This window comes from Triticum aestivum, chromosome 7B (genome assembly GCF_018294505.1).
Source record: "Triticum aestivum cultivar Chinese Spring chromosome 7B, IWGSC CS RefSeq v2.1, whole genome shotgun sequence".
In the NCBI taxonomy this organism is placed as follows: Eukaryota; Viridiplantae; Streptophyta; class Magnoliopsida; order Poales; family Poaceae; genus Triticum; species Triticum aestivum.
In genome coordinates this window covers 100,769,669-100,783,523 of record NC_057813.1, presented here as the reverse complement: position 1 = coordinate 100,783,523, position 13,855 = coordinate 100,769,669, and positions in this window count along the sequence as shown.

Below are 13,855 nucleotides of genomic sequence, written 5' to 3'. Positions count from 1 at the left end.
AAGTCTTAACTTTATACCTTACAACTCACGCAAGAACTCCTTCTTTGACTGATCCATCTTGAACACCTTCATGATCATGTCAAGGTATGTGCTCATTTGAAAGTACCATTTATCGGATTTGATCTATCCTCATAGATCTTGATGCTCAATGTTCAAGCAGCTTAATCCAGGTTTACTATTGAAAAACACTTTTCAAATAACCTTATATGCTTTCCAAAAATTCTACATCATTTCTGATCAACAATATGTCAGCAACATATACTCATCAAAAATTCTATAGTGCTCCCACTCACTTCTTTGGAAATACAAGTTTCTCATAAACTTTCTATAAACCCAAAATCTTTGATCATCTCATCAAAGCGTACATTCCAACTCCGATATGCTTACTCCAGTCCTTAGAAGGATTGCAGGAGCTTTGTGTACTTGTTAGCGTCTTTTAGGATTGTCAAAACCTTCTTGTTATATCACATACAACCTTTCCTCAAGAAAATTGTTGAGGAAACAATGTTTTGACATGCTATCTGCAAGATTTCATAATGCAATGACTGCTAATCAAATTCCAACAGACTCTTAGCATTGCTAAGAGTGAGAAAGCCTCACCGTAGTCAACTCCTTGAACTTGTCGGAAAACTTAACGACAAGTCGAGCTTTCTTAATGGTGATACTTACCATCATTGTCCGTCTTCCTTTTAGAATCCATCTGTACTCAACAGCCTTACGACCATCAAGTAGTTCTTCCAAAGTCTACACTTTGTTTTCATACATGGATCCTCTCTCGGATTTTATGGCCTCGAGCCATTTGTCGGAATCCGGGCCCACCATCGCTTCTCCATAGTTTGTAGGTTCATTGTTGTCTAGCAACATGACCTCTAATACAGGATTGCGTACCACTCTAAAGTAGTACGCGTCTTTGTCGACCTACGAGGTTCGGTAGTGACTTGATCCGAAGCATCATGATCACTATCATCAGCTTCCACTTCAATTGGAGTAGGTGCCACATGACACTACTAGAAAAAGGGCTATAGATGGGATTGACACTAATGGCGCACCAGACAAGTGGTGCGCCATTAGTATATACTAATGGCGCACCACCTTCTGATGCGCCATTAGAGTTGAAACTACTAATGGCGCACCTGGCACACGGTGCGCCATTAGTATCAAAATTTTTTTTTGAACTAGTGCGCCTGTCCAAACATATTAATGGCGCATCCGCAGGCAGTGCGCCATTACTAGTTGTAACTAGTAATGGCGCACCTGCCAGAGAGTGCGCCACTAATGTTGTTTTTTTATTATTTTTTTATTCCTTTTTTTGCAAAACTACTAATGGCGCACTCGCACGTGGTGCGCCATTACTAGTTTAAACTAGTAATGGCGCACCGTGGTGTAGTGCGCCATTAGTATGTTTTTTTGCAAAACTACTAATGGCGCACCACCAGGGGGTGCGCCATTAGTAACCTGGATTACTAATGGCGCATTTGTGGTTGGTGCGGCATTAGTAAGTGGGCAGCAACAAGATATTTTGGACAGCCTCTCCTCCCACACTTACTTTCTCCCCACTTCATTCTCTCCACCGCCTCCTCCTTGTCTCGGGTGCCTCCTCTTTTTCACCTCATTTCCACCATAAATTCATTCAAATTAAGTGGTTAAGTTACCTTGTTTTGCTAGGTAAGTAAGGGCGGAAGCTATATTTATGTTGTTCTCCCTACAACAATGTGCACATGCACTTTTTATGGCCTAGCTAGATCTATGTATGTTCGTGGTGTTGCATATGTTTGTGGTTTTGCATATGTGTTTGTGTTTGGAGGTGTACCGGTATTTGAAATGCGATAGTTGCCAATATTTTGCCGGAATGTTGATTCATTTCCGTTTCGGCGAGAATTTTGGCATTAAGCATTCTTTTTGGTCCTATTTTTAGGGAAAGTCATGCCAAATTTTTTCTTGGTTCTAAAATATCATTTTGCTCTATCCCGCAGGCGACCATGGTCCGCACGATGACCGAAGGCATCGTGAATAGGTTTTTGAGGTCCGCGAAGGCCGAGATGCTTCAAAAGAACGAGACGGAGATAAGATGTCCATGTCGAAGATGCAAGCTGAATAGCCTTATTGCGGACCCGGATTCCGGGCAGGTGTGGGACCACCTGCTCTTGTGTGGTTTCATGGATGGCTATCGGTGGCAAGGTGATGAAGATGACTACGAAGTCGTCCATGCGGGCCGGGCAAGAAATGAGGAAGGGCAGCAAGACAACCATCGCTGCTCGGGTGGGCGAGAAGACGAAGAATCCCCAGGAGATGATCATGACGGTGATGATGTACACAATCATCATGTAGAAGAAGATGCAGGACATGATGATGATGCTGGCGGAGCAGACGAAGCTGGACCATCGATGGGCTGGGTGCAGGACCCTCATATTCAAGAGCTGCTTCTCAAGCAGACGGATAACACAAGAGCTGCCGCCCGAGAGAAAGCCAAGATGGATCAACTTGAGTTAGACGCGGTTACTCCATTGTATGAAGGATGCAGGCCCGAGGATACCCGCCTGAAAGTAACGCTCATGGCTCTGGAGATGAAGGTAAAACACAAAATGACCGACGCATGCTTCGACGAGAACATGTCATTCTGGCACGAACGTCTTCCCAAGGGGAACAAGTGCCCGACCAGTTTGGAGGAGGCGAAGAAAATCGTGTGTCCTCTGGATTTACCGCACGTGAAATACCATGTGTGCATGAACAATTGCATCATTTATCGGGATGAGCACGCGGAGTCTACCATATGTCCGGTGTGCTGTGTCACTCGATACAAGAAGAGGAAGAAAGCTCCTCGAAAAGTGGTGTGGTACTTTCCGATCACTCCTCGTCTGCAGCGGTATTTCGCGGACCCTAAGGTAGCAAAGCTCCTGCGTTGGCACGCGGATAGGGAGGAGAAGAAGCGACAAGATGACGCAAATGAGTCACCCTAAGGATGCTGAGTCACCCTAAGGATGCGAGCCAGTCACCCTAAGGACGCACAACTCATGTTTCACGCGTTGGTTCAAGCAGAAGCTTCTGTCGTACCCTTTACATGAGGATTCTTCCGCGGAAGAACAACTCATATTCGCCTTGTCACAGGGCGCCGAGCACAACCTGATGACCTATGAGGCGTACGATATCAACGGCTACACATTCTACACCGAGGCCAAGGACATGAAGAGCGATGGTTATCAGAACTCCGGGGTAACGATGGAATCCTACACCAGTAACGACAAGGATAGATACTACGGAAGGATCGAGGAGATCTGGGAGCTGAGCTACGCTGGAGAGAAGGTCCCGATGTTCCGTGTCGGATGGGCCAAGAACGTCATAAAAGAAGACCGGTATTTCACCACCATGGTTATACCCGAAGCCAAATCCAAGACCGCGGGCGCAAACGTCACCGCGAAAAATGAGCCATGGGTACTGGCTTCCCAAGTGGACCAATGCTTCTTCATTATCGACCCGCCAAAGCCCAGTCGTGTTGTCGTGAGGAGAGGCAAAAGGAAGATCATCGGAATGGATGGAGTAGCCAATGAGCAAGACTTTGACAAGTACGGCGACCCGGGGATCGAACATGACGACGATGATGAAGTAGCAGCATACACCACAAGAAGAAGCAGGACCACCCTACCTAAAGGACGTTCGTTCCATAGAAGAACTCCATTTGCGAAAAAGAAGGGCAAGAAGATTGTGAACAGATAGCTAGCTAAGATCTATTGTATTTAAATCGTAGACTTCATTTCTCGATTATATTTCATGGGCACTTTTTGAACTATCATGAATATTTTTTAATTTCATGGACACTCAATCTCGATCCTCCTCCATCTCGATCGCTATCCCACCTCACCAGATCCGGTCCACCGGCCGCCGCCGCCGACCGCCCGCACCCTCTCGATTCCCCTTCTCAACCGCCGCCGCCGACCCCCCGCACCCCAGATCCGGTCCACAGGCCGCCGCCGCCGACCGCCCGCACCCTCTCGATTCCCCTACTCAACCGCCGCCGCCGACCCCCCGCACCCCTCCCCTACTCAACCGCCGCCGCCGACCCCCCGCACCCCTCCCATACTCAACCGCCGCCGCCGACCCCCCGCACCCCCCGCACCCTCCCCCGCTCCACCGGCATTACTGTTTGATGATTTTTTTAAAAAAATTATTACTGTCTTATAAAAAAAATATTATGTTATGATTTAAACAAGTTTGAACATATTTAAACACAAATAAGTATCAAACAACATTTTAAATGCATAAAAAAAATTGTGGAGCATGGGAATTGAACCCAGGACCTCCTGGTGTGAGAACTAGTTGCTGACCAGTCGAGCTAGTAGAGAAGACTTGACATGTATTAGGTCAGGTGGTAGATAACTGTTGGCTCTAGCAGAAATAAAAAAATACTAATGGCGCACCTCACCCTGGTGCGCCATTAGTATGTATGTACTTATGGCGCACCGAGGGGTGGTGCGCCATTAGTATTGTGGCACCCCTACTTCGTACCGATCCCCTCTCTCTCCCTCGCCCTCGCCCGCGATCCCCTTCCCCGATCTCCTCTCCCGACGCCACCGTCGCCCCGCCCCGACACCACCGTTGCCCCGCCGCCCTCGACGCCACCGTCGCCCCGCCCGACACCACCGTCGCCCCGCCGCCCTCGACCCCGCCCCGACGCCACCGTCGCCCCACCGCCCTCGACGCCGCCCCGACACCACCGTCGCCCCGCCGCCCTCGACCCCGCCCCGACGCCACCGTCGCCCCTCCGCCCTCGATGCCGCCCCGACACCACCGTCGCCCCGCCGCCCCGACACCACCGTTCGTCGCCCCGCCGCCCCGAACCAGGGAGCGGAAGCGCGGACGGCGTGCGAACGAGCGGAGAAGGCGGCCATCCTCGTCCTCAACCTGTCGTCGACATCGTCGATTCCAGCTCTCGCAGCAAGGTATGCGGCTGGTTCGTCCCCTGTCATGGCCAGATTGATTTTTTTTCGGTAAACTAGGCTAGGGTTCGATGGATTATGGAGATTCATGGTGATTCATCAGTGAATAAATTCGTTCCAAGAACAAGATCATGCCCATTTCCTGTGCTAGCTAGAGCCGTTGTCAGCCTGTGCAAGGTTCAGAACAAGTTGTCAGCGTCTTTGTGCTCTATACTTTGTATGAAAATAGCATCGCTAATAGTAATCACCGAGGGATAAAAAATACAAATGATATTATAGTTTTTCTATACTTCAAGTTTCTATTTTGTATATGCTCACCTGCATCTGCTCCGGTATAATGTCTTTAACGTGATAATGCAATTAAAAAGCAATATTGGTTGAGAGAAATTGCTGTACTGGTTAAGACAACTGATTTTCATACAATGGCAGCAGTGCACAAACAGTGTGAGTGGTGTGTACTTATTTCAGAGATGATTGGTGTCGGCTCAGCGGCTGCCATTTAATCAAATCACAATTCGTAGACTACTGATTCCTGAACTCTTTATGGTTTGTTGTTTCAACTCTTGAACTACTGGATCTTGCATCTGTGTTTAGCTACTAGAGTATAAAATTCAAATTCTTATGACTAGAAGCATGAATGGTTGTTTTAATGTTGCTCTCTGTGAATGTCACTGAATCTGATGCAAATGATAATCTAAGCCCAAAAGAAAAATTTTCTAATTCAGTCAACGTCGAGCTGCTGTTCTCTGCTCATGTGGAACATTGCGTTACATTTTTGCATCTTCAGAAGTGCGGTTGTCCATGGCATGGAGTTTTTGTACTGTTGTTAAGGTTCAGGACAAGCCCGTGACTATCGTGTTTCTAGTAGATAAAATCTATTTGTTCCTATTGGCATTGGCTTGATTGTTCTAAAACTCAGAACCTGTTGGACAATGACATTATTTGTAACGGCAACATGAGAGGAGGAAGATTTTGGTTTCTTGTTCTGTATTAATAACTTCCTATAAGCAATGCACCTCTGATGATTTTGTCAAAAGCGTGTCGAGTCGATATTCTCAATATATTATTCTTTATCAGTTTACAAGTTGATTAATTTCCTCTGATTATTCTCAAATTCTTGAATTATTTGTAATGTCTTGCAAAATTATTTGTGCCTTTGTTTTTTCCTAAGTTTAGGATGCACTCTGTTAGGTTTTAGAAAAAGTAGACGAGAGAGATTAAAGGGGTTGTGACCAATGCTCCTCCGTCCTGTAATGTGATACATTTTTTTGACAGTGTGTCGAAATGTCTTGCAAAGTTATTAGAAGACTGGGAGGAGTCTACGATGACTGAAGATAACTATAGGGTAAGGTTCTCGGAGTCTACGATGACTGGGAGGAGTGTCGAAGACAGGTTCACCGATTCAGCGGTAACAGTTACAAAGGGTACACCACTAGGGCCGAGGCCGAATCTAGATACGCCCGCTATCTAGCGGGAGAGGGGAGGGAGCGTTGGAGGAACCGGATGAAGAAGAGTTTCATCGTGATGATGCTCATCGTGATGACCGCAGCTCTCTTCTATGTGATGGTAGTTTAGATGATCGATATCGACTTGTAATGTGAAGACAAACTCGCTACTCGTGGTCTCGAGACTTGTAATATAATGTTCTGTCTTTGTTCGATCTTTTCAATTCGGAGACTAATATGATGAATTGTATTCGGAGACTAATATGATGAATTGTATTCAAAGACTAATCTTCTATTGTATTCGATGAATCTGTTGTTGATGTGTGCTGTCTATATTTTGTCAAATTATACATTTTGTAACCTGTGCAAAAAACAAAAAATAAAAAATAAAAAAAACCTAATATTCATACTAATGGCGCATCACATGACAGTGCGCCATTAGTATGAACAAAGCATACTAATGGCGCATCACTGGGCAGTGCGCCATTAGTATGCCGCGGTTACTAATGGCGCATCTCGTGGTCGTGCGCCATTAGTATGCCAAAGCACCTGGGTATACATGGCCCCTGGGAGGCATACTAATGGCGCACCGTAGCCTATAATAATGGCGCACCAGTGGTGCGCCATTAGTATACCAGATACTAATGGCGCACCACTGGTGCGCCATTAGTAAAAATTACTAATGGCGTGCTAGTAATGGCGCACCAGTGATGCGCCATTAATGGCCAAATTAGATGCGCCATTAGTAGCGGTTTTTCTAGTAGTGTGAACAACTTCTTGTGCCCTGCTACACACTGGATGAAGTGATGGTTCATTAACCTCATCAAGTCTTCACCATCCTCCCACTCAATTCTTTCGAGAGAAACTTTTCCTCGAGAAAGGACCCGTTTCTAGAAACAATCACTTTTGCTTCCGGATCTGAATTAGGAGGTATACCCAACTATTTTGGGTGTCCTATGAATATGCATTTTATCCGCTTTGGGTTCGAGCTAATCAACCTGAAACTTTTTCACATAAGCGTCACAGCCCCAAACTTTTTAAGAAACGACAACTTAGGTTTCTCCAAACCGTAGCTCAAACAGTGCCGTCTCAACGGAATTACGTGGTGCCCTATTAAAGTGAGTGTGATTTTCTCTAATGCCTAACCAATGAACGATAGTGGTAATTCGATAAGAGACATCATGGCACGCACCATATCCAATAGGGTGCAACTATGATGTTCGGACATACCATCACACTATGGTGTTCCAGGCGGTATTAATTGTGAAACAATTTCCACAATGTCTTAATTGCGTGCCAAAGCTCGTAACTCAGATACTCATCTCTATGATCATATCATAGACATTTTATCCTCTTGTCATGATGATCTTCAACTTCACTCTAAAATTACTTGAACATTTCAATAATTCAGACTTGTGTTTCATCAAGTAAATATACAACATCTACTCAAATCATCTATGAAGTAAGAACATAACGATATCCACTGCATGCCTCGACACTCATTGGACAGCACACATCAAAATGTATTACTTCCAACAAGTTGCTCTCTTGTTCCATCTTACTGAAAACGAGGCTTTTCAGTCATCTTGCCCATGTGGTATGATTTGCATGTCTCAAGTGATTTAGAATCAAGTGAGTCCAAACGATCCATCTGCATGGAGTTTCTTCATGCGCACATACCAATAGACATGGTTCGCATGTCTCAAACTTTTAAAAAATGAGTGAGTCCAAAGATCCATTAACATGGAGCTTATTCATGCGTTTTATACCAATATGACTTACATGGCAGTGCCACAAGTAAGTGGTACTATCATTACTATATTATATCTTTTGGCATGAACATGTGTATCACTACGATCGAGATTCAATAAACCATTCATTTTAGGTGCAAGACCATTAACGGTATTATTCAAATGAATAGAGTAACCATTATTCTCCTTAAATGAATAACCGTGTTGCGATAGACATAATCCAATCATGTCTATGCTCAACGCAAACACCAAATAACAATTATTTAGGTTTAACACCAATCTCGATGGTAGACAGAGCGTGCGACGCTTGATCACATCAACCTTGGAAACACTTCCAACACATATTGTCAGCTCACCTTTAGCTAGTCTCCATTTATTCCGTAGCTTTTATTTCGAGTTACTAACACTTAGCAACCGAACCGTTTTCTAATACCCTGGTGCTACTAGGAGTACTAGTAAAGTACATATTAACATAATGTATATCCAATATACTTCTAAAGACCTTGCTAGCCTTCTCATCTACCAAGTATCTAGGGTAGTTCCGCTTCAGTGTCTGTTCCTCTTATTTCAGAAGCACTTAGTCTCGGGTTTGGGTTCAACCTTGGGTTTCTTCACTAGAGCAGCAACTATTTTGTCGTTTCATGAAGTATCCCTTCTTTCCCTTGCCCTTCTTGAAACTAATGGTTTTACTAACCATCAACAATTGATGCTCCTACTTGAATTCTACTTTTGTGGTGTCAAACATCATGAATACTTCAAGGATCATCATATCTATCCCTGATATGTTATAGTTCATCACGAAGCTCTAGCAGCTTGGTGGCAATGACTTTGGAGAAACATCACTATCTCATCTGGAAGATCAACTCCCACTTGATTCAAGTGATTGTTGTACTCAGACAATCTGAGCACAAGCTCAACGATTGAGCTTTTCTCCCTTAGTTTGCAGGATAAGAAACTCGTCGGAGGTCTTATACCTCTTGACGTGGGCACGAGCCTGAAATCCCAATTTCAGCCCTCGAAACATCTCATATGTTCCGCGATGTTTCAAAATCGTCTTTGGTGCCTCAACTCTAAACCGTTTAACTGAACTATCACGTAGTTATCAAAACGTGTATGTCAGATGTTCGCAACATCCACAGACGACGTTCGAGGTTCAGCACATCGAGCGGTGCATTAAGGACATAAGCCTTCTACGCAGCAATGAGGACAATCCTCAGTTTACGGACCCAGTCCGCATAATTGCTACTATCAACTTTCAACTAAATTTTCTCTAGGAACATATCTAAAACAGTAGATCTAAAGCGCGAGTTACGACATAATTTGCAAAAACCTTTTGACTATGTTCAGGATAATTAAGTTCATCTTATGACATCCCTCTAGTCATCTAAGTGATTACATGATCCGAGTGAACTAGGTTGTGTCCGGTCATCACGTGAGACGGACTAGTCATCATCGGTGAACATCTTCATGTTGATCATATCTACCATACGACTCATGCTCGACCTTTCGGTCTCTTGTGTTCCGAGGCCATGTCTGTATAGGCTAGGCTCGTCAAGTCAACCTAAGTGTTTCGCGTGTGTAAATCTGGCTTACACCCGTTGTATGTGAACGTTAGAATCTATCACACCTGATCATCACGTGGTGCTTCGAAACAACGAACTTATTTACTACCGTCGTTCTAAGCAAATAAGATGCAGAAACATGATAAACATCACATGCAATCAAAAAGTGACATGATATGGCCAATACCATTTTGGTCCTTTTGATCTCCATCTTCGGGGCTCCATGATCATCATCGTCACCGGCATGACACCATGATCTCCATCATCATGATCTCCATCATCGTGTCTCCATGAAGTTGTCTCGCCAACTATTACTTCTACTACTATGGCTAACAGTTCAGCAATAAAGTAAAGTAATTACATGGCGTTGTTCAGTGACACGCAGGTCATACAATAAATAAAGACAACTCCTATGGCTCCTGCCGGTTGTCATACTCATCGACATGCAAGTCGTGATTCCTATTACAAGAACATGATCAATCTCATACATCACATATCATTCATCACATTCTTTTTGGCCATATCACATCACATAGCATACCCTGCAAAAACAAGTTAGACGTCCTCTAATTGTTGTTTGCATGTTTTACGTGGCTTCTATGGGTTTCTAGCAAGAACTTTTCTTACCTACGCAAAACCACAACGTGATATGTCAATTGCTATTTACCCTTCATAAGGACCCTTTTCATCGAATCCGATCCGACTAAAGTGGGACAGACTAGCACCCGCTAGCCACCTTATGCAACAAGTGCATGTCAGTCGGTGGAACCTGTCTCACGTAAGTGTACGTGTAAGGTCGGTCCGGGCCGCTTCATCCCACGATGCCGCCGAATCAAGATAAGACTAGTAACGGTAAGCAAATTGAACAAAATCAACGCCCACAACTACTTTGTGTTCTAATCGTGCATAGAATCTACGCAATAGACCTAGCTCATGATGCCACTGTTGGGGAACGTAGAAAAAATTCAAAATTTTCCTACGAGTCACCAAGATCTATCTATGGAGAGACTAGCAACGAGAGAGAGGGGAGTGCATCTACATGCCCTTGTAGATCGCTAAGCGGAAGCGTTCAAGAGAATGGGGTAGAGGGAGTCGTACTCGTCGTGATCCAAATCACCGGAGATCCTAGTGCCGAACGGACGGCACCTCCGTGTTCAACACATGTGCAGCCCGGTGACGTCTCCCACGGCTTGATCCAGCAAGGAGAGAGGGAGAGGTTGGGGAAGACTCCGTCCAGCAGCAGCACAACAGCGTGGTGGTGATGGAGGAGCGTGGCACTCCAGCAGGGCTTCGCCAAGCACCGCGAGAGAAGAGGAGGGAGAGAGGTAGGGCTGCGCCAGGGAGAGGATTAACTCATATGTTTGCAGCCCCAAATACCTCAAGTATATATAGGGGAAGGGGAGGGGCTGCGCCCCCATCTAGGGTTCCCTCCCTAGGGGTGGCGGCAGCCCCAAAACCCATCTAGGGTGCGGCCAAGGCGGGAAGAGGGGGAAACTTGCCACCCAAGTAAGGTGGAGGCGCCCCCTCCCCAAACCCTAGACGCTTTGGGCCCTAGTGGGGGGGCGCACAAGCCACCTGGGGCTGGTCCCCTCCCACACTTGGCCCATGCAACCCTCTGGGGCCGGTGGCCCCACTTGGTGGACCCCCCGGGACCCTCCCAGTGGACCGGTACATTACCGATAACACCCAAAACTTTTCCGGTGACCAAAACAGGACTTCCCATATATAAATCTTTACCTCTGGACCATTCCGGAACTCCTCGTGACGTCCAGGATCTCATCCGGGACTCCGAACAACATTCGTTAACCATGTATATCTATTCCCTATAACCCTAGCGTCATCGAACCTTAAGTGTGAAGACCCTACGAGTTCGGGAATCATGCAGACATGACCGAGACGTTCTCTGGTCAATAACCAACAGAGGGATCTGGATACCCATGTTGGCTCCCACATGTTCTACGATGATCTCATCGGATGAACCATGATGTCGAGGATTCAATCAATCCCGTATTCAATTCCCTTTGTCTAGCGGTATAGTACTTGCCCAAGATTCGATCGTCGGTCACATTGTTCAATCTCGTTACCGGCAAGTCTCTTTATTCGTTCCGTAACACATCATCCCATGATCATCCCCTTGGTCACATTGTCCACATTATGATGATGTCCTACCGAGTGGGCCCAGAGATACCTCTCCGGCACACGGAGTGATAAATCCCAGTCTCGATTCGTTCCAACCCAACAGACACTTTTGGAGATACCCGTAGTGCACCTTTATAGCCACCCAATTACATTGTGACGTTTGGTACACCCAAAGCATTCCTACGGTATCCGGGAGTTGCTCAATCTCATGGTCTAAGGAAATGATACTTGACATTAGAAAAGCTTTAGCATACGAACTACACGATCTTTGTGCTAGGCTTAGGATTGGGTCTTGTCCATCACATCATTCTCCTAATGATGTGATCCCGTTATCAAGGACATCCAATGTCCATGGTCAGGAAACCGTAACCATCTATTGATCAACGAGCTAGTCAACTAGAGGCTTACTAGGGACATGGTGTTGTCTATGTACCCACACATGTATCTAAGTTTCCTATCAATACGATTATAGCATGGATAATAAATGATTATCATGAACAAGGAAATATAATAATAATAACTAAATTATTATTGCCTCTAGGGCATATTTCCAACATAATCAACTATGCTAGAGCCCATAGTAGCTTGCGGCTGCACATGAAAGCACTACTAGAAAAATGCCTGCTAGTGGCACACTTGTTTTGCCTACTAATGGCGCACTACAGGTGCGCCACTAGCACCACGCCATTAGAATTTTTTACTAATGGCGCACTAGGCAGTGCGCCATTAGTATAGCCCACGGTGCGCCATTACTATCTGACTTAGTAATGGCGCACCACATAGAAGTGCGCCATTACTAACAATTTTTTAAAATATTTTTTCATAAATTTTTTTTTCGTTTTTTTTCTTAATCTCGGGTCATTATGGCTTAATCTCGGGTCAATATGCTTAATCTCAAATCGCACTAAGTGGTCAAACTGCCCGGAAAGTCACCCATCCTCACACTACTCCTGCCCGAACACGCTTAACTTCGCAGTTCTATCCAACCCCAGCACCACCTCAATTAACAGGCACTTGTTGATATATCTATCTTATCAATCCTATTAAACCTTGTTGATGTCTAGGACTTTGTTCATGTTCATGAGTATGATGAAATTTTGAAAAATAATTCAAACTTCCCGGTCATATTACGTATCATTTTTTGAAAAAAAAAATCAAAACCATTTTTTTCCTGTTACAAGTGGCGCACCTAGCAAACGGTGCGCCACTAGTAAGTTTGAATTTTTTTGAATTTTTTCCGTCTAGATCTTAAAAGCCCCGTAATGTTTTTGAGTAGATGATTTTTCAAGTAAAAAACATTTTAATCCGAGTTCGTATGCAAAAGTTATGCCCATTTTACAAATTCCAGAGAGATTTTACAAATAAAGTAGAAATTCATATTTGTAAATTTTCCCAACAACTAGACCACATATCACATGTGAAACTTATTTTCTTTTATTTTTTTGACATTTCCATCATTTTCTTTTATTTTCTTTAAAACTAAAAAGGCGGTCCGCGAGGGGCGGGGGTGCATTCGGTGGAATTTTTGGGCCAAGTTAGTAATGGCGCACCGCGGGAGTGTTGCGCCATTACTAGTTCAACTAGTAATGGCGCACCACACACACCGTGCATGCGCCATTACTAGTTTTGAAAAAAAATGAAAAAAAATGTTACTAGTGGTGCACCGTGGATGTGGTGCGCCATTAGTATTTGGACACTAATGGCGCACCAACACATGGTGCGCCATTAGTATATAGTAGCGGCGCATCACATGTCTGGTGCGCCATTAGTGTCAATATCATCTATAGCCCTTTTCCTAGTAGTGAAGTTTCTAGCATGAATAATCTCATGATCCCTTTGAGCCTGGGTGGTGGTCCATAAAGAAAAACATGCAATCGCTGGAATACCCAGGTGCCTCAATTCACCCAGATGTGTATTAAAGTTGCCACCTTAAATAAACCATTAAATAACAATCTCACATCTGTCATGGATACACTCACCCAATCCACGTCTACTAGCATAGCATGGCAATATAAGCAAACGTAGAA